At 44.9% G+C, this 15,603-nt stretch overlaps 1 protein-coding gene across 1 annotated transcript in view; it reads left to right on the top strand.

Moving 5' to 3' along the window:
* Positions 1-922: 922 nt before the first annotated feature.
* Positions 923-15,603, top strand: part of LOC134608898 (cytochrome c oxidase assembly factor 1 homolog) — a 140,529-nt gene continuing 125,848 nt past the window's right edge. Inside the window, exon 1 of the mRNA XM_063452126.1 lies at positions 923-996. The gene's annotated coding sequence lies outside the window, so the exon portion shown is untranslated. The remainder of the gene's footprint in view (positions 997-15,603) is intronic.

The following is a 15,603-nucleotide window of genomic DNA, read 5'->3' on the forward strand; positions in this document are numbered from 1 at the left end:
ATTGATAATTACTTTTGAGGGTTTAACTCCACCTCTTGTGACTGTCTACAAGATAGCCACTTGAGGGACTTCCGGGTTGTTGGGTGACTCGGGGGGAGGGGGCTGCCATGATAGACTGAAAGTGGTCAGCTGACACCACCAGCCAATTACCACCACACATTACTTGCCTGCCAGGCTAGTGCTTTTTCACTAGCTCAAGTAGCAGAGTTGGGAAGATTGTCCAAATCCGCTATAGACACAGCTGGACTATTTTAGCCTCAGCTTTGCCATTTTAATTCAATTCGTTAACAATCAGTGTTTGGTGAGTAATCCTGTTAGTGTCCTTTGTCTTGTTTCAATTGACTAATGTTTTAGGTTTTTTTTTTTTTAATGTGCCTGTCTCTGTCTTTGAGAAAAGGAAAGTACATTGACAGCAGTAACATTGACAGAAGTGTGTGTTATGGTTCTTGTAATTATAAAACATGTCACTACAGTGACATCGGCTTCATCAGTTAGTGTACACCAGGCTTACCACTCATTGTGTCAGTGTTAGTGAATGTAGCTGCAGTGGAAATGGATGGTTTCAGGAAGAGACTATGGTATCCTTCAGGGAATGTTGATCAATGGAATGGGAGGAGTATTTGACTGCTCCATGTCTTGTTGTTCTGTCACCTTAAGTCCTTGGCATATTCAGATGTTAAGTGTTTAAGAGGACTAATTGAAGATTATATGAATTAAACATAATGGGATAATCCCAAAAGTCATATTTTTACATTTTTGTGATTTTTCCCTCCATTAAGCCCAATCAAACTCACCAAATTGTGTGCGTTCTCTCTCTCTCTCCACAATTAGCAACAATAATGCACATGTTGAGTTTTATATCTTTTGTGTATTCTCTCTTGCAGGATTGTGCTTTCAACACATATATTTTATTCCAGTTTTGTACATCCTTTTTTTAAAGAGGTACTCTCAATTGCTGAATAGAACAGGCAGTGCATATTTTGCATTCAATTACAAGTAAGTGGCTTTTTCTATATGATACAAACATTTTAAAAGACCATAATATTTATAAAATAGTTACCCACAACCCAACAGCGAATTCAAGTCCCTTGTTGAAAATTCTCAGAAAAAAAAATAGCAATGCCGCACTCAAAAGAACTTAATGGAATAAAAAGAAGAGATATCTGGAGAACAAGTATTATATTAGTGCAGATTTATTACAATATTTTGAGCATGGCATGCCCACCATAATAAGCAGCAGTGAAATAGGAGTTGTAGCTAACACATCTCTGCTCTGTGCACTAAAAAAAGAGGGGTGGAGCAAAAAAAAAAAACCCAAGCTAAATGAAACTGGGAATTGAGCACGTTTTACATCACTACTAGTTTTATTTCATTTGTTTGCTTTTTTAACCCCCCCCCCCTCTCTTTTGAGTGCGGTATTGCTATTGTTTTTTAAAGAATTTTAGGAATATTGCTGCCGGCACCAAGAACTTGGAGAACATTTACTGCCATGGTAGAGTGAGTAATTTGTTTACTGTTGCATTTATGACATTTTGTATACTGATTCTAATTAGTTTTTAACTGCAAATTGAATTTATTTTTTCATTATTTGGGGTAGCGGCACATACCTTTTCTTTGCTTCCATCCTTGATGAAGCTTACAATGACAAACTAATGACCAAAGATGAACTTTCATTCATGTATGTGAAATTCCCCACAGTGTCCATCTTTACACCCTGTTCCAAATTATTATGCAAATTATATTTTATTGAACAAACCTCCTAATGATAACAATATTTTTTTTAAACATAAAAAACTTACAATGCACTGTTCCAAATTATTACGCACAGTAAGTTTCAAAACACTTTATAGGTTGTAAAGAACTGAAAATTGTCATTTGCTGTGTTTGCAGCATATTTACTGAAATCAAAAGCTATTTTAATCAAACTTATAACAATATTTTAACTTTTTAAAAATGTTAACAGGTCACGTTATATTTTAACATACAACCCCTTATTTGATAGCAGCTTCACAAGTCTTGCATCCATTGAACGTGTGAGTTTTTGGACAGGTTCTGCTTGAATTTGTTTCAAGATGTCAGAATAGCCTCCCAGAGCTGCTGTTTGGATGTAAACTGCCTCCCACCCTCATAGATCTTTTGCTTAAGGATGCTCCAAAGGTTCTCAAAAGGATTGGGGTCAGGGGAGGATGGAGGCCACACCATGACTTTCTCCTCTTTTATCCCCATTGCAGCCATTGATGCAGAGGTATTCTTTGCAGCATGAGATGGTGCATTGTCATGCATGAAGATGATTTTATTACGGAAATCATAGTTCTTCCTTCTGTACCAGGGAAGAAAGCGGTCAGTCAGAAATTCCACATACTTTGCAGAGGTCATCTTTACACCTTCGGGGACCCTAAAGGGGCCGACCATCTCTCTTCCCATGATTCCGGTCCAAAACATGACTCCACCACTGTGGCGAAACCAAACTCGCCACTGGGCATTGGAGAAGCCTGTTTGCCCGCCTCCTGCCTGCTGACTATGGCCCCTGGCAGATTTGGCCCTTACAATATGCCCAAATACTGTATTTTATTTTATTATGCTGCTGCTGGCCCTTTAAGAACCATCTGGGGACATACTGTGCCTTTTGGGAACAATGCCCATTTAAGACGGTGTCCCCAGTGTCCTCAGACTTATTTGGGACAATGCTCTTTAAGCCTGTGTCCCCATACTGTTAATATACTGTGTTCCTGGCTTTCTCCCACTTGGTTCAGTAAATGGGGCTTACTGAACCAAGTACCACACAGGCGGACCACCCAGAAGTGGAAGTGTGCAGGCAATTTACCTCCCAGGCTGGGAGCCTGCTGTAGGTAAATTGCCGACCGCTGGGTGGCCGCCGTTCGTACAAACGAACACGTGGTGGCGGCCATCTTTAATTCAGCTAAAGTTTTACCTTCTCCAGACTTCAATGCATTCGACAGTTCGAACGCCATTCGACAGTTCGACAATTCGAATGGTTGTCGTTTGTCTGTTTGAACTGACTTGAACATGGGAAATAGACCGACCGCACAGCCTGATTCTCTGGAACTGTTTTGGGCAAGAAAATGTGCTTGCAGTCGGTCAAAGGTGACTTATATCTATCTCCTGAACGGCTGAACGGATTCAAATGATTTTGGGGTATGTTTGTATTTGAAATATGCTGATTAATAATATGCGAGTTATTAATATTGGATGTATACTTTTAGAGTTATGAAAGTTGGGTAAAAAGTATGTTTTAAACTGTACGGCTAATTGTGTTACCTCTCAGGCTAAGGGGAGGAGATGTGTGGGATGTAACCAGTGTGTGATTGGGTAATTCATAATTGTCTGTGGGCGTCTCCCTTGCACGGGAGAATTGCATAAAAGCAGAGTGTGTCATTAAAAACCTCAGTTCTACTTCACCCTCAATTTGGAGTGCCGTCTCTACAAGGGATTGCTATTCTTGTCATACTCCCTTGCTAAATTACTACCAAACTCTTGTAAGAGCTTGTTCCTGCCTAGCTCTCTGGAGGAGTCTACGGTGGTTATGGTGTCTGCTGCAGTGCTTGGAGTCCTCAGGAAGTGCTAGGAGCATCCTTCAATGGAGGTACCCAGTCGGGGTGCCAGGTGATCTGTTTTGGAGCCACTTACTAACCCACTTGCCATCCCTTCCTCTTTACAGTACCACATTCCCAGATGCACTCATACATGGTGTAGGGACCTAGGATTATCTGAATCCTATTTACAAGATAACATACAGCAGATCACACAGTATTGTACAGACAAAATTACACACTAAATATGCTAAGAGGTGCTCAGACGCTTCTTAAAAAATGTTAGTCTGACAAAGTGCACAAGCAGCGTTTTTAAACAAAAATGGTGCTCATAAATCACCAATGTGGAGTATGGATCATGATGATCCGTACTCCACAACCAATAAAACTACAATAAAAGTACACACAGTGCTAATGTGTAATACCCATCACAAGATACTCTCCCTATGTATAATGTGTATGAACTGAAGCTTTATAGCAGGCCTGTCCAACCTGCGGCCCCCCCAGATGTTGCCGAACTACAACTCCCATGATTCTTTCAATGAAACAGATAGCCAGGGAATCATGGGAGTTGTAGTTCGGCAACATCTGGGGGGCCGCAGGTTGGACAGCCCTGCTTTATAGCATAGTATGTATTGCACAATGGGGAATAAAGTGGTACAGAGCTGTGACCAGGCTCTATATTGTAGACTTCAGGGTGCCTCTCTCACGGCCTGAACCTATCATTGGAAGTAGTGCAGATCATAAACACCAGCCAAATGCTCTTGTTCATAGATTATACATAAGGAGAGTATCACTCGTGTGGGGGCATTACACGTTAGGATTGTGTGTACTTTACTGTTTAATTGAAAAATGACTCACTACACTATTTAAATATTCGTACCAAATACACAGTCATTGTGAGATTTCGTTGATAAATGTAAATGGCTAAAAATTAGATGTGCTCATCCATTGTTGTTCTTCTCCTATCCAAAGCATATTCTGGACATTTTACTTGTCAGATAGGTATGAGGTCCATGGTTGCAACTGCAGCAAGCCACTGTGCAAAATATCAGGCAAAAACAAAACGAAAAAAAAAACCTTATTAAAATCGAGTTAAATTACATGTAAAAGCGGTAGGGCATAATAACACAAAAGCAGTGAAATTAAATACACTCCAACATGTTCCCCTAGTGTTCTTTGTGCTTCACACTTCTTCATAGACTTCATATAGGTACGGGGTGTTTAAATAGAGAGGAGCCCCAAAACCCTTCTGACGCTCAGAGGAGAAATAGTCATGGGCAGCAGGCATCCTGGAACACTAAAGCATTTAACCACTTATACATGTTAATAAATTAGCTGTGCAAACCAAAATTAATGGTGGTGTGCGACCAAACCCACTAAACAGTGCATCAAGGAAACGAATAAGGGTTTTTGAGTTCGTTTTTTTATTTTTTTTTAATACGTTCTCTAGTCAGCAAAGACATATATATATATATATATATAGTGTTGCTCATTACATTATATAAGATAATTTTTCAGTGTAAACATACATAACTTTGGTGTAAATGTAATGTGTCTTATCAGATGTAGAGCTGGATTAGTAGAAATGTAACGATCAGGGAATGGAAGAAGGCAGTTGGAGAATACTCAGACCACCATTTTAATCCCTGAGAAAACTTTCATTTTTTTTTTTTTTGGTATATAGAGCATATTTAGTAACCGTAAAGAAGTATCAGTATCTCAGCCAGATGTGCGTTTTACAACTGGAGAATGGAAATTATGTGAAGGGAATGAGCATGATTTTATGAATGACAGATGTCAGACATGCGTAACTGCTCTCAGAGAATGTAAACAAAAATATAGGTCATGGGTTTGAATTTAATGCGATATGGTTATATTTAGCTAAACCATTCAAATCCTTCTTGAACAAAACGTTATCATACAAACTGAAAGAGATCAGGGAAATATGTTAAATTGGATTAAAATCTGATTTACCAGGGGGCGGGGCCGGACCGCCGAGCTGGACGGTCGCACTAGACACCAGCTCCTGCAAACTAGGCCCAGTTTGGCACCTAAATTGCAACTTTGGGCAGAAAACCGACCAGCTCCGGTGGCCCCCAGCGGGCAGAGAGCCCTGGATCTAGGGAGAGGCTGGCCAAACGGGCTTCAGTCCCCAGGAGGAGGGTTCCTCATCGGCACCTTAAGGCCTACTCAGGCGGTGAGGGGGGTGGACGGCCGCTGCCCCACTGACTGCCCATCAGCGCTCAGCCATGAGTCGGACCTGCGGGGAACCGGCCCCAAACCCCCCCCTTTGGACCGGGGGGGTGATCCCGGTCTGCACCCTCGGGATCCAAGCACCACGAAGCACAGTAACTGGGCCGCAAAGACCCGCAACCCCAGCACTACAATCAAAATGGCGGAGGCCAGGTGCGATGGCATAAAGCCTGCATACACCATCAAACACCAATCTGTTACTCACCTCCGCTATGGCTGGAAACTGGGAGACCTTCTTCCTCCTCCGGGCACTGTACGGGACGGCACAAAGATCCGCCGGCTGCCCGCAACCGCTCAGCCTACTGCTTGCACCCACGTAGACCGCCGGTAAAGCGAGACCTCAACTCTCACCCCAGCCCGGCGCAAACCGAACGGCGAGAAGCGGAGGGGCCGGTACCTGCCGCATACCTTTACTCTGGACTATCCCCTGAAGCCTACCAGCGAAATCAGACCGGAGCCGCAAACCTTAACTGGACTCATCGTTTCCAGTGACGTCCTCAAGGCACTCCAAACCATCACAGAGGCACACACTACAAATGCCATGCAGCTTCTGGGACATCACTTACAGCAAATGATCGATGTGTCTCTGCGATCCCGGCGGCCATCTTTGATCTCTGTTCCTGCTCTCGCCCATCCACCTCTCCAGCATGGACTTACATGGACATAAGTACCTGTTTAGCAGTCAGCCAGACTCCAGTGGTCTATACTATATAATATGTCTGTCTAGCATGTAACCTATACCAACTTAACGTATATCACTGTATCATTAACTGTAGACAGGCTAGCTTGCACACTCTGGTGTACCTTAGGACCAACAGTTACTGCTATATAATTATATAATAAGCTTGTTTAACTACTGACATATCTAATCTCACTTCTCATGCAACCCATATTGAAAATGACCAGTCTGCTATATAAATAGTCGTACTCTACTATTAGACTAACTAAGCATGCTTTACCCTAACACTGTTTGTTTTTTCATGCACTTAGCTCGATTATTCTATAAAACAAAAAATGTGCTCTTTCTCACTTGCCACGATGCCCTGAAATGTTAATGTAAGCGAGTTCTACGCTGTTGTGGCGTTACATATATGTATGTGAACCTAAGCACTACCAAAATAAAGAATTAAAAAAAAAAAAAAAATCTGATTTACCAATACAGTGCAGACACATTTTCCCAGTGGAATAACCTAGGCCTTTGTCATAGGAGGGCTGGCAACAGGGGCAGGGGGTCAATTACTCAGGGTCACTAACAAAAAGGGGTTCTGGGCTGCAGTCATACACCATTGTTTTGTGGCCTAAAATAGCCAGAAGTTTGTTGGGATGTCTATAGACAGAGTACTACAGGAGTGAGGCAAAGGCACGAATTGTACAGGTCCTTTGCCAGCCCGGCACTGTTTATATTTATGCATAGGCCGGTGGCCTGCAATATCTGTGGTCGACCTGGATGCCAAACTATGAATTGATTACAAATTACTACAGGGTGAGATGAGACAGTGTTCACAACATTTATAAAACACCAGATTGCATTAGTATTAGTGAAACAGAGTTTGTAACTCCTAGGTATGCATACATCTCTGCTGCTGTGTCATGGGCAGGTCATACTGATAATGGTTTGATACAACATACAACTGCAGCAGCCTCAAAATCCATATATTGTATGCTCTTCATGAATAGTGCCAATCATACATCAATCTCTGAGTTTCACGTGCATAAGGTTTTTTGTTGTACTTGCCTGAGGACAACTGTTTCAGTCCTCTGTTCATTTCTCTTTTTATTTGTAAATGATATTGTGGGTGGCATTGACCGCTAAAATATCAGGACTGGTTTTCCAATTGACAGCCAGGGGTTGTAACAAGGTTAATTTAAAAATGTGCCCATATCTATTGCAATCTGCGCTTTTGGTAAAATAAAAAGAGAGAGAGGATAAACTCTTAACACACAAGAATTCAGCAAGCTAATGTTCTTTAGGGTTTTGGTGTGTTAGCAGCCTTAGTTTTTTTCGTTCAAGCTTTGTATTGCATATTCCACCTTTGTCCAATAGATGGCTCCAGTTACCTACCATTGCAAGAAAAATAATTCTCACTCAAAAGGCAAAATGTCACTTTCCAGCATTTTCAGTAATATATCTATGTTTTCAACTTATTTCTATATTTAACAATTATGTACTTGAGGTGAGATGTAAAAAATACAACTAAATGTAGGAATCCACAGATCTGATGGGATATGAAGGGACTCTCCAGTGCCAGGAAAACAAACAGCTTTCAATGCTTTCCTATGGAGATTTCATCGACGCTGGAGGTCCTCACATAGCGTGAGGATGTCCAGCGACGCTATAGCACACTTTTCGTGTGCTATAAACACGGAAGTGCCCTATTAGTGGCTGTCTCGTAGACAGCCACTAGAGGAGGAGTTAACCCTGCAAGGTAAATATTGCAGTTTATGAAAACTGCAATAATTACACTTGCAGTGTTAAGGGTAGTGAGAGTTGGCACCCAGACCACTCAAATGGGCATAAGTGGTCTGGGTGCCTGGAGTGTCCTTTTAAAGGAACACTATCATATCAGGAATACAAACATTGGGAGACTATTGCACATGTGCAGCAAAACGCTTCTCTGCACCAATCAGCATCTCCTTATAGAGATTAATTAAATCAGTGCATCTTTGTGGGGAACGTTCAGCATCCTCATGCACACTATGCAGCACTACACAGGAAGTACCTCTAGTGGCTGTCTGAGGGACTCTGAAATGGCAGTATTTACATTAAAAAAAAGCCTGCAGGGACAGCCTGTAGACACTAGAACTACATTAAACTGTAGTTGTTCTGGTGAGTATAGTGTCCCTTATATAGAGAAGAGGAGAAATTAAACAATTTTTCTGTCTCTCCTTCTCTTTTGCAATGTTTGTCCGGGTTTGCTTTGTCTGATCTAGATTATGATGTCATATGCTAAATTATACTATAATTCTTTTTTTTTTTAAATGCAGCTTGACTCCTTTTGACCTCCCTGTGTGTGTTATATGTACCAAGTTATTGTTAAACAGATTCAGACTCAGAAGATGATGAAGATTAGGATAAGGATCACATTCTATCTGTGTCATATAGTTAGAGACATCTCAGGCAAATTAATTATAGATGAATCCTGAAAGTTATAAAGGAGCACTCCAGCTCCTATAACAACTTCATCTGTGACGTCTTTATGGGGTCTATAGGTCCTGCGCACTGTCTTACTGTCAGATGACTGACTGAACTTCTTACTGAATGCCACTACCATATGATGCCAATGCGATGGTTGTGCTTGAATCTTGAAAGTGATCTTTCGGATGTTTGGTTGCAGGTTGTTTTTCATCTCCTGACATCCTCCACAGTTTTGCCTTGCTTCACCTCTCACATGCTCTTAGCCAGCATCTTCACAATTATCCCTTTGCCTTGTGTCTTTCCCCATCACCCGCTTCCCTTGTGCATCTCCTTATCACACCTTTTGTTGTGTCTCTCCCCATTACTCCTTCTCCATATGCCTATACTTATGCCATTCCCACAGTCCCCTTTGTGCAGGGCCGGCGCTACCATCAGGCGCACCGGCCCTGGGGGTGCAATGTCAGGCTGACCGGCATGAGGGAAGCGCACTGTGCTCCCCTCTGGCCAGTTACTTCTTGTAGCATGGTTGACCACAGATCTTACTGCCTGTGGAGCCCAGCCCAGCATCCTACTCTGGTGTCTGCCGAAAACTGTGTGGCGAGGATATGAATGACATCTCTGTGTGCATGCACGTATGTATGTATGTCTATGTATGCATGTATGTATGTCTCTGTATGCATGCATGTATGTATGTCTCTGTATGTTTGTATGTATGTATTTCTCTGTACTCTGCCTGTATGTCTCTGACTGTATGTCTCTGTGTCTGTATGACTTTGACTGTGTGCCTGAAAAACGATGCCTGTGTGCCTGTGACTTGGGAGGAAAGACATACAAAGGGATCTGGAGGGGAGGCAAACACAATACGGATTGAGGGAAAAAGAGCAACACAGAGGGACTGTGGTTGAGAAGGATACAAATAAAGGGGTTGGGGTATGAAAGAGACACAGAAAGGGGCTGGGGTAAGAAAGAGACACAGAAAGGGGCTGGGGTAAAAATGAGACACAGAAAGGGGCTGGGGTAAAAATGAGACACAGAAAGGGACTGGGGCTAAGAGACACATAAAGGGGCTGGGGTAAGAATCAAGAAACAAGACACACAGGTGAATGATTTTTTTGAAGGAGGTGGGGGGTGCCAAAATGCATCTTTGCCTGTGTAACTAAAAATCCTAGCACCGGCCCGGCCTGTGTGCCTAATTTTATAGTGGAATTGCTTCCCCAAGCAGAAAGCCTGTAAGTGGTCCACTTTCTGTGCTAGGCTGCTGTTCACCTCTCCACCACACACATACAGCTCTGTGTGTGAGGAGAGAGGAGGGTATGTGAGGTCATCTCCAGTATTCACCTTTACATAACCTAACTGTGGCAACACCTATATAATTTGGGGAACACTATAGCGTTAGCCAAATGTTTGAAGATTTACATATCAGGAGTTTATACTAGGAAACAATCAGATTTAAATTGGTTGCTAATTTCATTTTGTAAGCCTCATCTCATTGTACGTGTAGCTCTTTTCTGGAGCCAACTGACTGTCTGCTTCTCTGTCTGTCTATCAGTCAATCTACCTCTTTGCAATAAATCTCTGTATTATTACTTGAACAGAACAATTGCATATGTAAATATGTTGAATTAAATGGGGTACCTTTAAACTCTGGTCCTCATAAAGCATTTTGTTTGACAAACACTTTGACTGTTTTTGCTATTTGTCCTGTTTTCTACAGTTTACTGCTTTTGACATAATTTTTGCTACATTAATAAAAGGTGTAAGATATTAAAATAGAATAGAATACTATTAAAAGTGTGACTACAGACACCTTTTCATTAGCATTTTACTATATAAGTGACGTGCTGCAAAATTACAATTATTTATATATCTCCAACATATTCTGCCAGGTTGTACAATAGGTAAAAACAAGACAAATAATTCAAACAAAACACATCTGATTTACAGAAACAGTAGGTGAAGAGTGTTTGTGGTTATCTGCTACATGGCTGCACACCTATAATGTCACCAGGGCTGCCATCAGAAATTTTGGGGCCCCTGACACAGCACAAGGTCTGGGCCCCCCGGCGCCTGCACCCGAGTCCCTCCCCCCCCTCCCCTCCCCCGAGTCCGCCCCCCCCCTCCCCCGAGTCCGCCCACAGGGATGCAGTGTCTGCAGGGCCGGTGCAAGGATTTTTGCCGCCCTAGGCAAAAGTAAAGTTTGCCGCCCCCCCATGTGACATCACAGTGCCCCACCCATATGATCTGCCATGTTAACTAACACAGTGCTGCAGTGCCGCCGTGTTTACAATAAAAGGCCTGCAGGGACAGGCTATAGACACCAGAACCACTACATTAAGCTGCAGTGGTTCTGGGGACTATAGTGTCCCTTTAATGTGAGGTAAATTAAAGATTAGTGCCACGAATAATATACTAGATTGCCTACTTACAACCAGATGAGGATGATGATGGGCTTCAGCTACCGTCTGGCTCCACTGGTCTGGTGTAGAACAGGCTCTCTGGAGGCGGTTTGTAACTGTGGCATTGTGTGAATCTGTGTTTGTATGTGTAAGGGCTGCAATGTGAGTTTGTGTATGTATGGGATGCACTGAGTGTGTGGAAGGGGTGCATTGTGTGTTGCTGTGTGTAAGGGATGCATTGCTTGTGTATGTGTGTCTGTGTGTAATGCATTGTGTGTTTTTCTGTGTGCAAGGGGTGCATTGTGTGTGTGATGGATGTCAATCTCTCCCCCTACCCCCGTCAATTTCCTTCTTCTCCCCCCCCCCCTCCAATTTCCTTCTTCTCCCCCTCCCTCTCATTGCCTTCTCCCCCCCTCCAATTTCCTTCCTTCTCCCCCCTCCAATTTCCTTCCTCTCCCCCTCCAATTTCCTTCCTCTCCCCCCTCCAATTTCCTTCCCCTCCCCCTCCAATTTCCTTCCTCCCTCCCCCCTCAAATTTCCTTCCTCCCTCCCCCCTCAAATTTCCTTCCTCTCCCCCTCCCTCAAATTTCCTTCCTCTCCCCCTCCCTCAAATTTCCTTCCTCTCCCCCCTACCTCAAATTTCCTTCCTCTCCCCCCTCCCTCAAATTTCCTTCCTCTCCCCCCTCCTCAAATTTCCTTCCTCTCCCCCTCCTCAAATTTCCTTCCTCTCCCCCTCCTCAAATTTCCTTCCTCCCCCCCTCAAATTTCCTTCCTCCCCCCCTCAAATTTCCTTCCTCCCCCCCTCAAATTTCCTCTCTTCCTTTCCCCCTCTCAAATTTCCTCCCTTCCTCTCCCCCCCTCAAATGTCCTCCCTTCCTCTCCCCCCTCAAATGTCCTCCCTTCCTCTCCCCCCTCCCTCAAATTTCCTCCCTTCCTCTCCCCCCTCAAATTCCTACCTCTCCCTCCCCTCCCTCAAATTTCCTTCCTCTCCCCCCCAAATTTCCTTCCTTCCTCTCCCCCCCAAATTTCCTTCCTTCCTCTCCCCCCCAAATTTCCTTCCTTCCTCTCCCCCCAAATGTCCTCCCTCCCTCTCCCCCCCACTCCCTCAAATTTCCTCCCTTCCCTCCCTCTCCCCCCCACTCATTCATATTTCCTCCCTCCCCCCCTCCCTCCCTCAAATTTCCTCCCTTCCCTCTCCCCCCCACTCATTCATATTTCCTCCCTCCCCCTCCCTCAAATTTCCTCCCTTCCCTCTCTCCCCCCTCCCTCAAATTTCCTCCCTTCCCTCTCCCCCCCCACTCATTCAAATCCCCCCCACTCATTCAAATCCCCCCCCACTCATTCAAATCCCCCCCACTCATTCAAATCCCCCCCCACTCAAATCCCCCCCCCCACTCATTCAAATCCCCCCCCACTCATTCAAATCCCCCCCCACTCATTCAAATCCCCCCCCCACTCATTCAAATCCCCCCCCCACTCATTCAAATCCCCCCCCACTCATTCAAATCCCCCCCCCACTCATTCAAATCCCCCCCCCACTCATTCAAATCCCCCCCCCCCCTTACTCAAATTTCCTGACACCCGACGGGCGGGCGCGCGAGGGAGCACTCTCCTCTGAGTGCTTCCTCTTCAGCTCCCTCGCGCGCCGCGTACTGATGCCGGAGCCGGAAGATGACGTCATCTCCCGGCTCCGGCATCAGTACGGTGCGCGAGGGAGCTGAAGAGGAAGCACTCAGAGGAGAGTGCTCCCTCGCGCGCCCGCCGGGAGTCAGCAGGGCCAGCCTCTGGGGGGCCCTGAGGTGACCGGCTGCTGGGCCCCCCAGGAGAAGAGGCTGGCCCAGTGGGAACATACCGGGGTCGCAGGGCCCCCTGCGACCCGGTATGTTCCCACTGAATGTGGGGCCCGGACGACCTGAGCAGTCCGGGCCCCCCAGGACCGCCGGGCCCATGACAACCGTTGCGGTTGTCATGCCCTGATGGCGGCCCTGAATGTCACTATGGTTAAAAATATATATATATATATATATATATATATATATATTAAATTTATATATGTTGTGAAGGTGGGATTTGCTATGCGGAAGTTGAACGCAACGCAATACGCCCAAGGGAATAGAGCAAGCAAATTACTAGCAAGAAGACTATCTCATAGGAACGCACAATCCAAAATCCCATTCATTATAAATTCAAAAGGAGAAAAAAAAGTCACGCCCAAGGACATCAGCGACGTCTTCGCTGAGTACTACGAGACGTTGTATAACTTAGGTAAAGACCCGGCCACCCCCCAACCGTCACGATTATCTATAGAACAATACCTAGAGGGTGTAAATTTGCCTTGCTTAGACGAGACGCAGATAGGGAGCCTACAAGCCCCCATCACGAAGGAAGAAGTCCTACAAGCCATTGCGCACCTCCCGAACGGGAAGGCGCCAGGACCGGACGGGTTCACCAACATATACTACAAACAATTTGCGGCTATACTCGCACCACACCTAGCAAATCTATTTAACTCCATAACCCACACAGCAGAAGCTCCGGCAGATATGCTGGGGGCCCACATAATAACGCTTCCCAAACCAGGGAAACCTCCCACATGCAGTCCAAATTTCAGGCCAATATCGCTGCTCAACACTGACACGAAACTATATGCTAAGATTCAGGCGACTAGGCTAAAACATATCATTCCCACATTGATACATGATGACCAGGTGGGCTTCACCACAGGTAGACAGGGGTCGGACAACACAAGAAAGGTGTTAGACCTCATGCACAGTCTACGCAGGGGACGGGTAGAGGGGGTCCTGCTGTCTTTGGACGCGGAAAAGGCCTTTGATCGCCTCAACTGGCCTTTTCTAGAAACAGTACTCCAGAAATACAAATTCCCCTGGCAATTCACAAATGCAGTGAGAGCATTATACTCCCGCCCAACGGCGAAAGTACTTAACGCGGGGTTCGTATCCGAACAGATCACGATAACAAACGGTTCTAGGCAGGGATGCCCCTTATCCCCACTACTGTATATTCTGGCACTGGAGCCGCTGGCGGCATCCATCCGAGCAGAACCAGTTATTCATGGCATCACCATAGGCGGTAGAGAGTATAAGCTTAACCTCTTCGCCGATGACATTCTGATCACATTAACACAACCCATGATATCCCTACCAAACCTGATGGCGCACGTGCACGCATATGGAGCGGTCTCCTACTACAAGCTAAATGTAACTAAGACGCAAGCGTTGGGGATGCACATTGCGGGAGACTTGATGACGAGACTAACCACAGCGTTCCCTCTGGACTGGAGACACGACTACCTGACATTCTTGGGCCTTAAACTTACAAAAACACAATCCCAACTATTTCACCATAATTACGCACGCCTACACAGGGAATTCACGGACTCCATGCAGGCATGGAAGGGGAAGTTCCTATCGTGGACTGGCCGAATAGCAGCGGTGAAAATGTCTCTTATCCCCAAAATCCAATACCTTTTCCGTACACTACAAATACCCATCCCGAAACAATTTCTTAAAAATATGCAACATGCCATTAACACCTTCATATGGGAAGGTAAAAAAGCTAGAGTGGCAATGGGAACCCTACAACAGAAAGTACAGAAGGGAGGGCTGGGCCTCCCGAACCTGACAGCCTACTACAGGGCAGCGTATCTCCACAATATAGCACAAATAAACCACCACACGACAGCACCACAGTGGGTAGCTATTGAATCTCATTGGGCCCCAAAAACAGACCTGAGAGCAGTCCTATGGCAAGGGAAATGCCCTAGACGTACACACGACAAACTACTGCCTAGCACTCAGACCCTACTACAAGTGTGGAATAAAATGAGAAATGAGATGGTGTCAAGACAATCACTCCCCCTAGCCACACCATTACAGACAATAGGGTTGGAAATACCAACCTTCCCATGGGAGACGTGGGTACGGGGGGGATACGCCATCTATACCAGGTTATAGATAGGGGGCGCTTGAAAACACTCCCGGAAATACGGATGGAGTACACATTACCTAGCAATACCACGTTCTCGTACCTACAACTAAAGTCATACGTGGCAGACAAATTGGGGGAAAGAAAAAATATAGAGGACACAGGGACAATGACTAAGTTTGAGCAACATTGTGTGGGCACTACAAACCTCAAGAAAACACTATCCTGGGGCTACCAGGAGCTAATCAGGGCACAATCACATTCATTACACAGGATAAAAAAAGCATGGCACTTAGAGTTGGGAGTGATAATCCCGGAC

This window comes from Pelobates fuscus, chromosome 4 (assembly GCF_036172605.1).
Source record: "Pelobates fuscus isolate aPelFus1 chromosome 4, aPelFus1.pri, whole genome shotgun sequence".
Classification (NCBI taxonomy): domain Eukaryota; kingdom Metazoa; phylum Chordata; class Amphibia; order Anura; family Pelobatidae; genus Pelobates; species Pelobates fuscus.